This window comes from Trachypithecus francoisi, unplaced genomic scaffold (genome assembly GCF_009764315.1).
Source record: "Trachypithecus francoisi isolate TF-2019V2 unplaced genomic scaffold, Tfra_2.0 Lachesis_group7, whole genome shotgun sequence".
NCBI classification, from domain to species: Eukaryota; Metazoa; Chordata; class Mammalia; order Primates; family Cercopithecidae; genus Trachypithecus; species Trachypithecus francoisi.
In genome coordinates this window covers 37,133,597-37,146,367 of record NW_022681472.1, presented here as the reverse complement: position 1 = coordinate 37,146,367, position 12,771 = coordinate 37,133,597, and positions in this window count along the sequence as shown.

Genomic DNA, 12,771 nt, shown 5'->3' with positions numbered 1-12,771 from the left:
CTGTGGACATGTTCCTGGAACAGCTTGCAGTCATCTTGCAGGAACTAGGATGGGAAGTAAGAACCAAGTTTCCCAAATGTTATGGATCTGTGTTTTGATTAATGATTGCTGTTTCTCATCACAGAAGTGCAGACACATTGGCCAGCAGCTATTATTGCACACACACACACACACACACACACACACACAAAACACCCCTTATTGTTGTAAGTCATTTCTTCTTGGGCTGAAGTAGCTTCAAGTGTATTTAAAAAGTCAGCTCCTTCCCTACATCCCACATCATATATGTTTTTCTTTTTTCCTTTTAAGCTCCAGACATTAAAGACTAGGACATTCAAGTAACCACATATATGAGGAAAATTAAAAAGTCAGTATGCATATGTAAGGAAATCACAGGCTCAGGAAGAACCTGAGAAGACCTTAAGTTTATTCCTTAGGCTAACTCTAAAGATAGATAGCCTACAACAATAAAAAATTAAATAAAACAAAAACAGCAGTTCCTCAGGTGGGGAAGAATCTGATTACCAGAGTTATCACAATATTAGATTCAGATATTCAGTTTTCAACAAAAAAAATCACAAGACATATAAAGTAATGGCAAAGTATGGCCCATTCAAGAAATAAATTAATATACCAACAAAAACTCTTCTTGACAAAGACCAGATGGTAACCTATTAGACAAAGACTTTAAAATTACTTCCTTAAATATGCTCAAAGAATTAAAGGATAATGTAGAGAAAGTCAAGAAAATGAGGAATAGACAAAAGAAAATATCAGTAAATAAATAGAAAACCAAAAAGGAAACCAATGGAAAATCTAGAGCTGAAAAGTACAACAATGGAAATAAAAAATCCACTAGCAGGATTCAAAGACATATTTGAGCAGATAGCAAAAACAATCAGTGCCACTGAAGACAGGGCAATGAAAATTACTGAGTTTGAGGAACATTTCTTAAAAAATCAAGAAAAATGAACAGAACCTAAGGAACATGTGGGACAGCATCAAGCAGACCAACATATGCATTGAGAGAGTCTCAGAGGGAGAAGAGACAGAAAGAGGCAGAGAGAATAAGAAATAATGACCAAAAACTTCCCAAATTTGGTGAAAGGCATAACTATAAACATCAAAGAAGCTCAACAAATTTCAACTAGAATGAACTCAAAGAGACCCATACTGAGATACATTCTAATCAAACTTAAAAAGCCAAAGATGAGAGAATCTTGAAAGCAGCAAGAGAGAAGCAACTCACCATATTCAAGGGATTCTTAATAAGATTATCAGCAGATTTTTTTATTGGAAACTTTGGATGTCAGAAGGCATTAGGCTGATAATATATTCAAAATGCTAAAATAAAAGAAACCTGTCAACCAAGAATCCTGTATTAGGCAAAACCATCTTTCAAAGTGAAGGTACAATTAAGACTTTCCCAGAAAAAAAAAAGCTGAAGGAGTTTGTTACTCTTAGACCTACCCTACAAGATGCCCTACAAATGCGAAAGGAAGTCCTGCAGGTTGAAATGAAAGAACACTCCATAGTAACTTAAAGCCATATGAAGAAATAAAGATCTTGATAAAGGTAAATATGTGAGCAATTCTAAAATCTAGTATTGTAGTAACAACAGTTTGTAACTCCACTTTTTATTTTCTACACTATTTAAAAGACTATACAATTTTAGTCTAAAACTGAAAATATTTAGACTTTTAGTCTAAAAACTAACATTATTTTAGCTTTGGTTTGTGACTCTATATTTTGTTTTTCACATAAAGAAACTGATGCATTTTTAACATTATGGTTTTTGTCTTTGGACACAATGTATGAAAGTGTAATTTTGTGACATGAATAGTTGAACCAGATAGGAGAGAATTGTAAATAAGCAGAATGTTTATATGTTACTGAAGTTAAATTGGTATAAATTCAAATTAGAGTGTTATAACTTTAGGGTGTTAAATATAATCCCCATGGTAACCAGAAAAATATAGCTATAGAATATACACAAAAAGGAATAAGAAGCAAATTAAAGTGTTCATATAAAACAACCAAGTAAACACAAAATAAGACAGTAATGCAGAAGACGAAATGCAAAAAGTTATAATGCATATAGTAAACAAACAGCAAATGACAGAAGTAAGTGAATGGATTAAACTTTCCAATCAAAAGGTAAAGATTGTCAGAATAAAGTTTTAAAAAATGATCCAACTGTACACAAGAGACTTATTTTAGACCCAAAGACAAAAATAGATTGATAATAAAACAATGGAAAAATAAATTTCATGCAAATGGTAACCAAAAGAGAACAGGGATTGGTATACTAATACCAGATGAAATAGACTTCAAATAAAAAAAATTACACACAAGAGACAAAGAAGGGCAATATATATCAAGGAAAGTTTCAGTACATCTAGAAGGTATAACAATTATAAATATTTACTCACCTAATGACAATAAAAACCAAACAGAAAAACAAACATTTCTACAGTAATAGTTGGAGGTTTCAATAATACCTTCCTCCTCCAACCCCCATGGATACAACAACCAGACAGAAGACAAGTAAATAGAGGATTTAAACAACACAATAAACCAACTAGATACAACAGACATATATAGAACACTCCATCAAATAACAGCAGCATACACATTCTTCTTAACTGTAAATGGAAAGTTTTCCAAGATAGACCATATGTTAGGCCATAAACTAAGTCTTAATAGATGTTACAGGATAGATAATATGTACAGTATCTTCATGAAGTCAATCACAAGTAAAACTAAAAAATTCACAAAATTGTGCAAATTAAGCAACACTCTTAAAAAAAACTTTTAAGTTCAAGGGTACAAGTTCAAGTTTGTTACATAAGTAAACTTGTGTTATTGGGGTTTGTTGAACAGATTATTTCATTAGTTAGATATTACACCTAGTACTCATTAGTTATTTTTCCTGATCTTCTTTCTTCTCTCACCCTCCACCCTCTGAAAGGCCCCAGTGTGCGTTGTTCCCCTATATGTGTCCATGTGCAACACACTTTTAATACATGAATCAAATAATTAATCAAAAGGGAAGTGTGAAAAGACTTAGAATTGAATAAAAATGAAAACACAACATACCAGAACTTATGGGGTACAGTGAAAGTAGTGCTCTGGAGGAAATATAGAGCTATAAATACTTAAATTAGCAAACAAGAAAGATCTCAAATAAAAAATGTAACTTTACAACTTAATGAACTGAGAAAGAACAAAATAAACTCAAAGCTAGCAGAAGCCAGAAAATAATAAAAATTGGAGCAGAGATATACAAAATAGAGATACAGAAAACAATAGAAAAAAAATCAATGAAACCAAGTTAGTTCTTTGAAAAGATTTAAAAAAAAATTGACAGAGCCAGGTGCAGTGGCTCATGCATGTAATCCCAGCACTTTGGGAGACCAAGGTGGGCAGATCACTTGAGGTCAGGAGTTCAAGACCAGCCTGGCCAACATGGTGAAATGCCATCTTTACTAAAAATACTAAAAGTAGCCATGTGTGGAGGCACGGCACACACCTGTAGTCCCAGCTACTCAGGAGGCTAAGGCTGGACAATCGCTTGAACCTGGGAGACTGAGGTTGTAGTGACCCAAGATTACACCATTGCACTCCAGGCTGTGTGACAGTGAGACTCCATCTCAAAAAAAAAAAAAAATTGGCAGATTTTTAGATAAATGGACTAAGAATAAAAAAGAGGGAAAACTCAAATTATTAAAATCAGAAATGGAAGTTAGCATATTACCACCAATTCTATAGAAATAAAAATAATTAGAAGAGAGAACTATGAAAAATTGCACACAAATGAAATAACCTTATGAAATGGACAGATTTTGAGAAACACAAAACTTATCAAGACTAAATTATAAAGAAATAAATTTAAAAATCTGAACAGATCCATAGTTAGCAAGGAAATTAAATCAAAAAATATTTCAATAAAGAAAATCCCTTGACCTCCTGGCTTCACAGGTGAATTTTGCCAACTATTTAAAGAATAACTAACATCAATTTTTCTCAAAGTTTTTTCAAACTATTGAAGAGAAGGAGACACTTTCTAACTCATTATATGAAGCCAGCATTATCCTGATACCAAATCCAGATGGAGACACTACAAGAAAATAAAACTACAGAGTAATATCCCCTAGGAACATTGATGCAAAATCTTCAAGAAAGTACTAGCAACACAACGAAGCAGGATTTATTCCGGGAATTCAAGGATGGCTCAAAGTATAACAATTGATTGACATAATACATTCTATTAATACAGTGAAGATTGACATAATACATTCTATTAATACAGTGAAGGACCAAAAAACACAGTCATTTCAATTGATGCAGAAAAAGCATTTCACAAAATTCAACACCCTTTCATGATTAAAAAAAAAAATTCTCAAAAAACTAAGAATAAAAGGAAACTACTTCAACATAATAAAGGCCAATTATGACAAGCCCATAGCTAACATCATACGTAATGGTGAAATACCTGAAGGCTTTTTCTTTCAGATCAGGATCAAGGCAAGGATGCCAGCTTTCACCATTTCTGTTCAGCATAGTACTGGAAGTCCTAGTTAGAGCAATTAGTCAAGAAAAATAAATATAGGTGATCCAAGCTGGAAAGAAAGAAGTAAAATTGTCTCTGCATATGATCTGATCTTATGTGTAAAAACCCTAAAGATTCCACACAAAATACTGTTAGAAAGAATAGCAAAGTTTCAGGCATAAAATTAACATAAAAATCAGTTATAATCCTATACACTAAGTAATATAAAGGAAATTATGAAAAGAATTTCATTTATAGTATCATCAAAAATAATAAAATATTTGGGAATTATTCCATGTGATGAAAAACTTGTACAATGAAAACTGCAAAATTTTGCTGAAATAAATTAAGACATAAATAAATGGAAAGACATCCCATGATTATGAATTGGAAGACTCAATACTGGTAAGATGTTAATACTACCCAAAGCAATCTACAGATTTAATGTAATCCTTTTCAAAATTTCAATGACATTTTTCACAAAAATAGAAAAATCTATACTAAAATTCATAAAATTTCAAAGGACCCCAAATGGCCAAAATGATCTTGAAAAAGAACGTGTTTGGAGGTATCAAACTCTCTGCTGTCAAAACTTATTTCAAAGCTATAATAATCAAAACAGTGTGGTCTTGGCAGAAAGGTAGACACAAGGACTATCTTGGTCCATTTAGGCTATAATAAATAGACACAAACTGGGAAGCTACACATAATAGAAATTTATTTACCACAGTTCTTGAAGCTGGGAAGTCTAAGATTAAAGTGTTATTCAATGTCTGGGAAGGGTCCACTTACTGCCTTCTCATTGTGTCCTCATATGGTGGAAGCGATAAGCTACTTCTCTGGGGTTTCCTTTATAAGAGCTTGAATCTCAATCAAGAGGGTTTCACTCTCATGATACAATCAACTCCAAAAGGCTTTTCCTCCTAATACCATCACCTTGGAGGTTAAGATTTCAACATATGAATTTTGGGGGTACAAAAGCATTTAGACCATAGTAAAGAAGAAAACATAGAGCAAAATGTTCATGCCATTGGATTTGGCAGTGATTTCCTGAATATGACACAAAAGGGACAGGCAACAAAAGAAAAGTCAAGTTGTACTTTATGAAAGTTAAACATTTTGTACATCAAAAGACACTACCAACAGTGTGGAAAGGTAACCCATCTGTAGACCTGGAGAAAATATTTGTGAATCATATCTCTGAGAAGGGATTAATACCCAGAATAGTGGGGCACACTGGCTCATGCCTATAATCCCAGCTACTCACTTAGAGGGGGCAGTGAGCTATAATTCCACCACTGCATTCCAGCCTGGGTGACAGAGTGAGATCTCATCACCAAGAAAAAAAAAAAAAAAAAAAAAAGAACATCTAGAGAACCTGTAAACTCAACAAGAAGAAACAAACAATCTGATTTACAAAATGGGCCAAGAACTTGAATAGACATTTCTCCAACGAAGATATATAAGGTAGGGTGTGGTGGCTCACACCTATAATCACAGCACTTTGGGAGGCTGAAGAGGGCAGATCCTTTGAGGCCATGAGTTTGAGACCAGTCTGGCCAACATAGTGAAACCCCATCTCCACAAAAAATACAAAAAAATTAGCTGGGCACGGTGGTGCATGCCTGTAGTTCCAGCTGCTCAGGAGGCTGAGGCAAGAGAATCGTTTGAGCCTGGGAGGCGGAGGTTGTAGTGAGCTGAGGTCATGCCACTGTACTCCAGCCTGAGTGACAGAGAGAGATTCTGTCTCACAAAAAAAAAAAGAAGAAGAAGAAGATATATAAATGTCCAATAAGCACATGAAAAGATGCTCAACATCCCTGTGACTATATGAATAAAATGATATATATATATATAAATTTATTTTTGTCCATGGTTCTTGGCTCAGAACTCCCACAGCCTTGTTATTTCTTAAGTAGCTAGGTATTTGGCCTTCTGTCTTTGATCCCTGAAGCAGCTTCAGAAAAGTGTCAGAGCAATAAATGTGAAGGACAGCCTTTTGTTATAATACTGGCCTCAGAAAACAGAATCTCTGTGTCTCTCTTTGACCTTCTCTTGCCCGCCTTTCATCTGCTCCCTTTGTGACAGGCTAGGTCTCACTAATGCGGGCCTCCATTACAACTGTCCCAGCACTGACTGAGTAACAAGGTTAAACATTAAAAGATGACTGAGCCAGTGCCCTTATACAAAAGCTGGAGTGCAACAACGAGCCCACCAAGAATTTCTGCCTAGTCTTTTCCTGGGCCTTGAAGCATGACAAGATAACGAAGGAATTATTAATAGGATTCTTTTAGGATTTAACAAGTTTCATTGGGGGTCTGAAGAAACTCCCCAGGCCTCCACAAACAAGTTTATTGGTGTCTAAAGGAACTCCCCAAACCTTCATGATTTAGCAGGAGACAAGATAAAGGTAATCACCCCAGCACCTAGACCCATTTAAATTAAGTAAACTTACTGAAGCTCCAGAAGGGACTCAGACCTTAGCTACAGATTAAAAGAAGTTGATCACTTATGTCTTTAGAGGAATGCACACTTACACATAGACATATAGCTCAGAAGGTATAGAAGCTCTGGAAAACTTTGTAATTTTGAGTTGGTCTGGCAATAATTTCCAGGCCTTCTCCCTGCAACCAGTTACAGAAATAAAAACTTTCTTCCTCCTCACTTCTGCATCTTGTTATTGGGCCACAAGAAACAGCAGCTCAACCTTCAGTTTGGTCCGGGAACATTTTTTCTCCCCAAGGCAGGTCATAAAAGCTAAAAATATACTTTTCTCTTACCCTACCACTCTGTGTTGGAGCTGGCCATGAAAAAATGCTCTGACTTACCTTGTCTGATTGTAGGTGATCATAATAAAAAATCTGACAACAAAGATAATCTCTGGACCGCTTGGCTTCACAGGTGAATTTTACCAAACATTTAAAGAACTACACCAATCCTTCTCATATTTTTCCAAAATGTTGAAGAGAAGGAAACCCTTTTTAATTCATTCTACTAGGCCAGTATTATCCTGATAGTAACGCCAGTCAGAGACACTACAAGAAAGGGGTCCTGTTCCACACCCTGGAGGAAGGAAATCTGCACAGGGAAACCAAGAAGAACTAAACAGGTAGGCCTTACTGGGTTTCCTCACTCAGTCTTTTGTATTATAATCATACTTTTTTGGTCCAATTACATTTCTACATTGTTGTCTATGTTTCAATGATGACTACCCAATGACATCTCCATAAAGTCTGAAGAGATACCAGGGTTACAGAGAGCTTCCAGTAGCTGAACACAGGAGGTTTCTGGAGGGTGGAGCAGCTGGGGAAGCTTCATGCTCCTGACCCCATACCTCACCCTATGCATCTCTTCATCTGTATCCTTTGTAATATCCTTTATAATAAACCAGTAAACATAGTGTTTCCTTGAATTCTGTGAGCTGCTCTGGTAAATTAATCAAACCCCAGGAGGCGGTCATGGAAACCCCAACTTGAACCTTGTTGGTCAGAAGTTCCAGCGGCCTGGACTTGCTACTGGTGTCTGAAGTTGGGGGCAGTCTTGTGGGATTGATCTTATCTCCAGGGAGATTGTGTCAGAATTGAATTAGAGGACACTCAGCTGGTGTCTGCTGTAGAACCCATTACTAGCTTATTGGTGGGGAGAAATCCCTACACACTTGGTCACAGAAGTTTTCAGTGTTGATTGTTGTAGTATGAGAGCAGAGGAAAAATAGTTTGTGTTTTTTCCACTCAGAATCACTAATTATTAGGGAAATGCAAATCAAAACCACAATGAGATACCTTCTCACACCTATCAGAATAACTACTACTACTAAAAATCGGAAAATAACAAGTGTTAGCAAGGATGGAGAGGAATTGGAACCCTTGTACGCTGTTGGTAGAAAAGTAAAATGGTACAGCCACTGTAAAACACAGTATGGCAGTTCCTCAACAATTTAAAAATAGAATTACCATGTGATCCAGCAATTCTACGTCTGGATGTATACCCCCAAAACTGAAAGCAGGGTCTCAGAGAGATATTTGTACACCCATGTTTACAGCAGGTTATTTGCAATAGCTAAAACATGGAAGCAACTCAAGCATCCATGGACAGATGTATAGACAAGCAAAATGTAGTATATAGACACAATGAATTATTACTCAGTTTTAAAAAGAAGGAAATTCTGACACATGCTACAACACAGATGAACCTTGAGGACATGATGGTAAGTAAAATAAGCCAGTGATGAAAGGGCAAATACTGTATTTTTTCGCTTACATGAGGTACCTAGAGTAGTCAAAATCACAGATAGAAAGTATTAATAGAACCATGGTTTCCAGGGTCTGTGGGAAAAGGGGAATAGAAAGTTGCTATTTAACAGGCATAGAGTTTCAATTTTGCGAGATGAAAAGAGTTCTGGAGGTGGTTGGTGGTGATGGTTGCACAACAATGTGAATGTACTTAACACCACTGCAATGCATGCTTAAAATGGTTAAGATAGTAAATATTTTGTGTATTTTACCACAATAACTCTCACACCAAAAAAAAAAAAAAAAAGGTGATGTTATAACCAAAGGAGAAGGGAGAATTAAAAAAAGAGTTGAAGGTGTACAAGTGGATGTCCCGGGCCCCTAACCCCAAATGTATCATGAGCACTTCCTTCCACCCTCTCCCTTAAACTTGCTCCTCACCCTCTTTTTCACATCTCGGCAATGTTAGAATGTTCCATCTTATTTTTCATTTCAAAAATCTGAAAATCATTCTTGAATAATCCTCCTTCCTCACTCTATAACATTTATTTTATTTTTTAAAATATTGATTATATTAACTTCAAACTTATTTACTATATTTGCTTTTCTTCTTCCCACAGCCAATAGTACCGTAATTTTTTCTTTAATTACTTCAGCGTTCTCTCTTTAGGTCTCTATCATCTCCGGTCTTTCCAAGCCCTGGAGATGTTATGAATGACTAAATAATAGAAATCTGACTGGGACACTCACTGATTAAAACCTTTTAGTGACTCTCATTGTAGGCAGAAAAGGTCCAATCCCGTTAGCATGGCATGTGGAAACTGTCTTATGTTTGCCTTTCCTTATCTAACTCTCCAGTTTTATCAAGTCTCTGTTCTCTTCACATTTCTTGCTTCCATCATGCCAACTTGCATCTTCTTTTTGCCTCGAGGTTTCTGTTTGTTTTGTACTTTACATTCTGCTTCTTCCTGGGCCGAATTCATTTTTTCCCACTCCCTTCTTCTCGAGCCTTCCTCATCCCTAATGGTGCCTCTGTGCTAATCCTTTACAAAGTCCGTTTACGTAGGTATATTTGTGAATTTAGTTATTTTTGAAAATGGAGTCTTCGAATCTAATTATTATTTTTCAATTGGTGTGGAATCATAGAGTAAGAAGATCCAGTTCAATATAAATTTGATAGATAAGTCAAATTCACGTTCCTGTATTTTCACCATAAAACTAAGTCCATAGATACATCCAAGAAAGATCTTCAAGTAACAGCTTCCCAATTTATCCCATTTATCTTGCCTGGGATCTCTGTGAAGCTCATATAATTTTCCACTTTTTGACATTGTTTCCATCAATACTTACATAGAGGCATAGAGGACACTGTACTCTGAAAGGAAGAGAGGCAGGATTAAGTGGGTATCTCTCCAAAACACACAGTGTGGTCGTAGAGTCCATCTATATTTTGAAGCAGATATGAATAATCCAAAAAGCCAGCCACTTCATCTTTAGAAACACAGGATCAAGTTAAGTAATGAGCTGGCTATCCCCTCTTCCCTAATTCCCACTGTAGCCATCATAGGGCTACAACTTCTGATTTAGAAATACTCCTTTCAAAGTCTGAAGCAATACTGACCTCAGTTTTCATGTGAAAATTACTTGTCAGCTTTCAGCAGATGACCCAGCCTCTTGCTTAGAACAGTGAATTTTTTCCCAGTGTCTCCAGTACTAAAAGACGAGGAATGACTAAAGATCTGTTCCTGATTAAAGGAGACTAAAGAGACATGATGGCTGAAAGCAACGCATGATCATGGATAGGATTCTGGGTCAGAAAGGCTGGGTTTTTTCCCCTTTTTTTTCAGTAGGAAAAGGAAAAACTGTCAGGACAATTGGTAAGGTTTGAGTGGGGTCTGTGCGTTAGATAGCAGTTTTGTCATCAGTGTTGATTTCCTGATTTTGATGGGCAATTTAGAAGAAATCCTTGTTTGGAGAAGAGTGGGGCAACATTTCTCAACTTACCCTCAATGACTGAACAACAAACAGCTTGCTTCTTATGAAGAGAGAGAGGGAGGGAGGGAGAAAGAGAGAGAGAGGTGGGGACAAAAGTGTCAGAATGTTGACAATTGTGGAATCTGGGCAAAGAGTATATATGGGAGTTTTCTGTGTTGTTCAGGAAGTGTTTTTGTAATTGTTTCAAAATTAAAAGGTAACCAAAAAAAAAAAAAACCAACAAAATAGAATAAAGTCTGGGGAAGGAGGTGGCATGAAACAAGAGAAAGTATCCATTGCCAAAAAATGAATTTGCCTAAAAATTCTTTACATGTTAATAAATATGATATGCATAACTCCTTAGAAAGAAATTACTATTTTTTAGCAAAGACTTGGATCCAACCTAAATGCCCATCAATGATAGACTGGATAAAGAAAATGTGGCACATATACACCATGGAATACTACACAGCCTTAAAAAAGAATGAGTTCATGTCCTTTGCAAGGACGTGGATGAAACTGGAAGCCATCATTCTCAGCAAACTAACACAGGAACAGAAAACCAAACACTGCATGTTCTTACTCATAAATGAGAGCTGAACAATGAGAACACATAGACACAGGGAGGGGAACATCACACACCTGGGCCTGTCGGGGGGTGGGGGCCAAGGGGAGGGAGAGCATCAGGACAAATACCGAATGCATGCGGGGCTTAAAACCTAGATGACAGGTTGATAGGTGCAGCAAACCACCATGGCACATGCATATGTATGTAACAATCCTGCACGTTCTGCGCATGTATCCCAGAACTTAAAGTAAAAATAAAAATAAAAAATAATAGTGCTACTACACGTGAATTTTCAAGGTAGTCAGCCGCCTCCGTATGTTCTTAAATAGTGAGCACTTCAAATAAATAACCTTCACCAAAAACAAAAGAAAGAAATTGCCATTTTTATATATACTTATTAAGCAGTAAATAATAGATAAGAAATGGACTCATTTTGTAACTAGTAAAAATAAACTGGAAGTTGTCCTATTAAAAAAATTATTTGCTCAGAGTTAATTTGGTATGGTTGTTTTAAGAAAAATTTTTATTATAAGTGAAGTGATCCAGGAGTAAAAACAATGTAAAAATTCTCTTGAAATCCCCATATATAAAAACTTATTGGAAAAAGTGATGTTTTTAAAAATATTTATGTTAAGCAAATTGTCTCTTGAAATTATAACATCAGTTTCTCTAGTGTAGAAAATACTAGCAAATAGAGGACTGTTTCAATGGTAAATATCACATTCAGACTATTTATTAACCAAAGTTAATTTCAAAATACTTGTTTTCCTTATTGGATATTATAATATCATCTTAAAAAGAAAAATTTTAAATACTGAATTACTTTTCAGATTCCTAGATTAAATGTACACTTTGAAAAGTTATTATATTACTGCATCTATAAAAATTGAAATTGAATGATGAACACAGTAAGGAATGTGATACTTAGAGGTGTCACTGCATGTGGAAATAAAAATCTTGAGATGCTTTATCAAATCCAGCTAAAGTACTGTATGTGCAGCAATAAATTATCAGACATATTTCTGAATACTTGTGTAGCTTCCAGTATATGTTTAACTTTACCAGTATCCATCATCAGTGGCAACCGTAGCATCTTAAAATTAAAAATTATTAAAAACTACTTGATGTCTTAAAATGTCACAAGAAAGTCAATATAGAAAATGAGATGTTGAAGGATCATAGAAAAATGACATATTGGAGAAATAAGTCTTGAAACTGTCATAAAAACAAGACATGTAACTATTCTATAACAAATTACAGTATTCTAGTTCCTTTACTAGGATTAACATTAGAAACAATCTAATTTTAATTTTTTTCTACTTGAGGAAATGGTGCTCACTTTTCTTTTTATGATCAAACCAAAGTGCCAAAGGCTAGAGGTGGTAGCAACAGAAATAGCAGAGAATGTTCTTAGTTGAGAAGGGAGACTTGTGCTATGTAACTGA